The following is a 7,287-nucleotide window of genomic DNA, read 5'->3' as shown; positions in this document are numbered from 1 at the left end:
TTTTTTAAACATTTTCTATAGAAATAAAATTTTGACAAAATTTTCTATAGAAATACAATTTTGCCAAAATTTTCTATTGAAATGACATTTTGACAAAATTTTCTATAGATATAAAATTTAGACAAAATTTTCTATAGAAATAAAATTTTGCAAAAAAATTTCTATAGAAATAAAATTTTGCAAACATTTTTTATAGAAATAAAATTTTGACAAAATTTTCTTATAGAAATAAAATTTTAAAAAATTTTCTTATAGAAATAAAACAAATTTGGCAAAACTTTCCATGGAAATAACATTTTGACAACATTTATATAGATATACAATTTTGACAAAATTTTCTATAGAAATAAAATTTTGACTAAATTTTCTATAAAAATAAAATTGTGCAAAAATTTTCTATAGAAATAAAATTTTGCAAAATTTTTCTATAGAAATCAAATTTTGACATAATTTTCTATGGAAGTAAAACATTGACTAAATTATCTATAGAAATAAATATTTGACAAAATTTTCTATAGAAATAAAATGTTGTCTAAATTTTCTATAGAATGTTACAATCTTGTTTTTCTTTGTCCTTTTTTTTTATAGAAATAACATTTTGACAAAATTTTCTATAGAAATAAAATTTTGCAAAAAAATTCTATAGAAATAAAATTTTGAAAAAAATTTCTATAGAAATAAAATTTTGCAAAAAATTTCTATACAAATAAAATTTTGCAAAAAATTTCTATAGAAATAAAATTTTGCAAAAAATTTCTATAGAAATAAAGATTTAAAAAAATTTTCTATAGAAATAAAATTTTGACAAAATTTTCTATATAATAAAATAATTGGACAACATTTTCTATCGAAATAAAATTTTGCAAAAGAATTTCTATAGAAATAAAATTTGCACACATAGAAATAAAATTTTTACAAAATCTTCTATAGAAATAAAATTTTACAAAATTTTCTGTAGAAATAAAACAAATTTGGCAAAATTTTCCATGGAAATAACATTTTGACAAAATTTATATAGAAATAAAATTTTGACAAAATTTTCTACAGAAATAAAATTTTGCAAAAATTTTCTATAGAAATAACATTTTGCAAAATTTTTCTATAGAAATCAAATTTTGACATAATTTTCTATAGAAGTAAAATGTTGACTAAATTATCTATAGAAATAAATATTTGACAAAATTTTATATAGAAATAAAATTTTGCAAAAAAATTTCTATAGAAATAAAATGTGTAAATTTGCTATAGAAATAAAATTTTGCAAACATTTTCTGTAGAAATAAAAATTTGCAAAACTTTTCTATAGAAATAAAATTTTGCAAAAAATTTCTATAGAAATTAAATTTTCCAAAATTTTCTATAGAAATCAAATTTTGACATAATTTTCCGTAGAAGTAAAATGTTGACTAAATTATCTATAGAAATAAATATTTGACAAAATTTTCTATAGAAATAAAATGTCTAAATATTCTAGAGAAATAAAATTTTGATAAAATTTTCTTTATAATAAAATAATTAGACAAAATTTCCTATAGAAATAAATTTTTGCAAAAAATAAAATGTTGACAAATTTTTCTATAGAAATTAAATTTTTCAAAATTTTATATAGAAATCAACTTTTGACAAAATTTTCCATAGAAAAAACATTTTAGGCAAAATTTTCTATGGTAATACAATTTTGACAAAATTTTATACAGATTTAAAAATTTGACAAAATTTTCTATAGAAATAGAATTTTGACAAAATTTTCTATAGAAATAAAATTTTGACAAAATTTTCCATAGAAACAAAATTTTAGGCAAAATTTTCTATGGTAATACAATTTTGACAAAATTTTATACAGATTTAAAAATTTGACAAAATTTTCTATAGAAATAGAAATGACAAAATTTTCTATAGAAATAAAATGTTGACAAAATTCTCTATGGAAATAAAATTTTGACAACAAAAGAACAAAATTTTGAGTACAGCTTTTTAAGTACAGCTAACCCTGTTTCTCATACACCGACAAAAATATTTACGGGATATTAAAGATTACGCAACCTAAATTTTAAGATTCGAAATTTACAAAATATTAAGGACAAATTTCTTTAAAATAATTAAATTTTAGTTTCATTTGTAATCTTTACTTCAAAAATTTTTGTCATTAAAGTCAGGACACAAATTTTGTAAATTTGCGTCCCCATTAAAGTCGCATGTCTTTTAACTAAGGCTATTTTTCCTTAAAGTAAAGAAACACATTTTTGATTTAAAGAAATTGTCCTTAAATTAACTGAAATATTGAAACTTTAGATTTAAGATAAAAACGCTTCAAATATTGGCTAAGACTTATGTTGAGGAATTAGGATCTTTGGTTTAAAGTTTTTTTTTTGTTGGAATTAAGAAAACATTTGTTACGTCATAATTTGGATTTTTAAACTTGCATTTTTTTGTACGTGTGTACTTTTATGAATAAACCGCGAAAAGAGAATAAAAATTTGATAAATGAGATCTATACCCTAATTTATTGGTCCTAGGTTTAAAGCTAGAAAGGTCGCTAAAAAATGTCTTTATTTTAAAGAAGCCGCATCTTTGGCTTGGAATCAATACCAAAATCCTTAAGGGAAGGTCAAAATCTGTGGATCCAAGTAAACTTTTTCTTGAGTGTAGTTTTGATATAATAGCTTAAAAAATGATTTTCAGTTTTTTTTTTAACTATTAAGTCTTTAATTCTCTCATACCCAAAAATTTGTATATCTTTAGCTATTATGATTTTTATTTTAATATTTCACAGTGTCATAAATGATAAAAAAAACATTACTTTCACCATTTTTAAAATTTTCATAGTCATCCATGTCAATGTTAATATGACACTGAAACTTTCACTTGTAATTTTTTTTACTTTTATATCCATAAAAAATATAAAACAAACATTTTTATCTTACCTTTTTATGCTTGTCCTTACAAATGCTTAGCACGTCTTTCTTCCCCGTGATAGTTAAACATGTCACATCCTGTGAGATATTCAGCGAGTGTATAAAAATCTTTCGGCTTGGCTTTCTATGGAAAGCCATGACAGTATAGCTTTCCTGAAAGTATGCAACGTTATTCTGAGTTAAGTCCTGCTTGGGGAGATTTTTTCGCTGTTTTTTTCTGTGAATTTGCATTTCACTGTTTGACATTATTAATCATAAAAATGTGATGTCCCATTAATATCAAGAGATTGAGTTTTATTTTTTTTTGTGTTTCAAGTGTGTGCGCGTTTTTCTGTTTTTTGTAATGACAAATGTCCACAATAAAATTTGAAACTTGAAAGTCTTTAAGCTTACATGTTTTACGCTCCCCGTAGGCCTTATATTTTCTGGCCTCCGGTGTTTGGTAGAAATTCTAATTCCCCTAACAAAAATAAATATGGTCAGGTCATAATGAAGTTATGATTATGACACCTTTAAAAGAATTTCGTTTTTTTTCCTTTTTTGTGGTTGTCTATAGGCAGACAGCTTGTCTGGAAAATGTTGAGAACACACGACACGACAACGGAAACGGAAACTGAGCAATATACCCTTGAGGTTTGAAGTAAAAAAGTTTTCGGTGTTTCCTGTGATGGTATTATTTAACGCTAATTTATAATTACAGTTCATAAATCTTTTATGGAACATTAACAAAAAATGAAAGTATATTTTGTTGGCATATCAGAGATTTGTAAGGTGGAGAGAGAGAGGGAGAGGAGGACCGAAAATGTCCTATTTAAAGTTGTTGGGAATATGTTGCTTTTACAAAATGATTATTGTAGAATTTTAAAGCTTTGAATAAAAAATGGCAGTGACCATATTTTATATGGAATTATAAAAGAAACCAGTAAGAATTAGTTAATGTCAATATTCACCTGCGTTAGTAGAAGTCATTGATTTGTAGCATAAGAAAAGGATATACGACAGGAGATGTGTTACATTGTCAATCAGGGATTTTGATCTTTAGTCGAATCAATTTTTAGTAGTTTAATAACCGCAATCATTATTTGCACACCTCTAATATATGCTTCAATTTGAAGCCCCCTTAAAATATGCCACAATTTTTAAAAAGTGGAAATTTTACCACTAAAGTGGCATTAGGGTATTATTGTCTAAGACCCTATGACACCAAGGAAGGACCGACGGACAATTTAAACTAAAAAACTAGTTTTCACTCGTTTAATCAAAGCGATATCATTATTAAGGTAAATATGCCTCAGTTTGTAGCACCCTTAAAATATGTCACACTTTTGGAAAGGTGGCATAACGATAGGAATGTTCAACCCCCTTTATAATAAAAACAAGTATATACGGCCGTAAGTTCGGCCAGGCCGAAGTTTATGTAACCTCCATCATGGATTGCGTAGAAACTTCTTCTAAACACTGCCACCCACAATCGAATTACTTGGGTTGCGCTAACGCTTGCCGATGGCAAGGTATCTTAAAACCTCCTAACACCGTCTTCTAAATTGTAAATAAGTCCATACGTGGTATATATTAAATTAAAAAAAAAACCTATTAAATACGTATATAATGCAGTTTGACAACATTTTTCTATAGAAATAAAATTTTGAAAAAATTTTATATAGAATTAAAATTTAAAAAAAAAAATTTATAGAAATAAAATTTTGACAAAAATATAAAATAAAATAAAAACAATTATAAACGGCCGGAAGTTCGGCCAGGCCGAATCTTATGTACCCTACACCATGGATTGCGTAGAAACTTCTACGAAAGACTGTCATCCACAATCGAATTACTTGGTATCTTAAATCGTTTTCTAAATTGTGAGTTAGTCCATACGTGGTATACGTTAGACAAAAAAAGTATGTGTAGGTAAGTCTACAAATAATTACGAATCGATATGGACCTTTGCACGGTACGTAGGGAGCCAGAATTGAAATATGGGGGTCGCTTATATGAGGGCTATATACAATTATTGATATGGACCAATTTTTGTGTGATTGGGGATCGATTTATCTGAGGGCTATATATAACTATAGACCGATATGGACCTAGTTAGGCATGGTTGTTAACGGCCATATACTAGCACAATGCACCAAATTTCAACAGACTCGGATGAAATTTGCTCCTCCAAGAGGCTCCAAAACCAAATCTCGGGATCGGTTTATATGGGGGCTATATATGATTATGGACTGATATGGACCACTTTTGGCATGGTTGTTAAATATCATATACTACCACCACGTACAAAATTTCAACCAGATCGGATAAATTTTGCTTCTCCAAAAGGCACCGGAGGTCAAATCTGGGGATCGGTTTATATGGGTGCTATATATAATTATTGACTGATATGAACCAATTCCTGCATGGTTGTAGCATACCATATACTAACATCACGTACCAAATTTCAACCGAATCGGATGAATTTTGCTTCTCCAAAAGGCACCGGAGGTCAAATCTGAAGATCGGTTTATATGGGGGCTATATATAATTATGGACCGATTTCGACCAATTTTTGCATGGGAATTTGAGGCCATATATTAACACCACGTCAACTGAATCAGATGAATTTTGGTCTTCCAAGAGGCTCCGGAGGTCAAATCTGGTGATCGGTTTATATGGGGGCTATATATAATTATGGACCGATGTGAACCAATTTTTGCATGATTGTTAGAGACCATATACTAACACCATGTACCAAATTTCAGCCGGATCGGAAGAAAGTTGCTTCTCTTAGAGGCCTCGCAAGCCAAATTTGGGGGTCCCTTTATATGGGGTCTATACGTAAAAGTGGACCGATATGGCCCATATGCAATACCATCCGACCTACATCAATAACAACTACTTGTGCAAAGTTTCAAGTCGATAGCTTGTTTCGCTCGGAAGTTAGCGTGATTTCAACAGACGGACGGACGGACGGACGGACATGCTCAGATCGACTCAGAATTTCACCACGACCCAGAATATATATACTTTATGGGGTCTTAGAGCAATATTTCGATGCGTTACAAACGGAATGACAAAGTTAATATACCCCCCATCCTATGGTGGAGGGTATAAAAAAATAAAATTTTTGTAGATTATTTTTGGCTCGAGTGGCAACCATGATTATGAACCGATATAACTATAGACCGATATGGACCAATTTTGGCATGGATATTAGCGGCCTTATACTAACACCACGTTGCAAATTTCAACCGGATCGGATGAATTTTGCTCCTCCAGGAGGCTCCAGAGGACAAATCTTGGAATCGATTTATATGGGGGCTATATATAATTATGGACCGATATGGACCAATTTTTGCATGGTCATTAGAGAACATATACCAACACCGTGTACCAAATTTCAACCGGATCGGATGAAATTTGCTTCTCTTTGTGGCTCCGCAAGCCAAATCTGGGGATCGGTTTATATGGGGGCTATATATAATTATTGACCGATGTGGACAAATTTTTGCATGGTTGTTAGAGACAATATACTAACACCATGTTCCAAATTTCAGCAGGATCGGATGAAATGTGCTTCTCTTTGAGACTCCGCAAGACAAATCTGGCGATCGGTTTATATGGGGGCTATATATAATTATGGACCGATGTGGACCAATTCTGGCACGGTTGTTAGAGACCATATACTAACACCATGTTCCAAATTTCAACCGTATCGGATGAAATTTGCTTCTCTTAGAGGCTCCGCAAGCCAAATCTGGGGATCGGTTTATATGGGGCTATATATAATTATGGACCGATGTGGACCAATTCTGGCACGGTTGTTAGAGACCATGTACTAACACCATGTTCCAAATTTCAACCGTATCGGATGAAATTTGCTTCTCTTAGAGGCTCCGCAAGCCAAATCTGGGGATCGGTTTATATGGGGCTATATATAATTATGGACCGATGTGGACCAATTCTGGCACGGTTGAGAGACCATATACTAACACCACGTACCAAATTTCAGCCGGATCAGATGAAATATGCTTCTCTTAGAGGCTCCGCAAGCCAAATCTGGTGATCGGTTCATATAGGGGCTATATATAATTATCGGCCGATGTGGACCAACTCTGGCGCGGTTGTAGAGCCCTTATACTAACACCATGTTCTAAATTTCAACCGGATCGGATGAAATTTGCTTCTATTAGAGGCTCCGCAAGCCAAATCTGGGGATCGGTTTACATGGGGGCTATATATAATTATGAACCGATGTGGACCAATTTTTGCATGGTTGTTAGAGACCATATACTAACACCATGTTCCAAATTTCAGCAGGATCGGATGAAATGTGCTTCTCTTTGAGACTCCGCAAGCCAAATTTGGGGATCGGTTTATATGGGGG

This window comes from Haematobia irritans, chromosome 3, assembly GCF_050003625.1.
Source record: "Haematobia irritans isolate KBUSLIRL chromosome 3, ASM5000362v1, whole genome shotgun sequence".
NCBI classification, from domain to species: Eukaryota; Metazoa; Arthropoda; class Insecta; order Diptera; family Muscidae; genus Haematobia; species Haematobia irritans.
The sequence above is the reverse complement of the archived record's forward strand: the minus strand, read 5'-3'. Positions refer to the sequence as shown.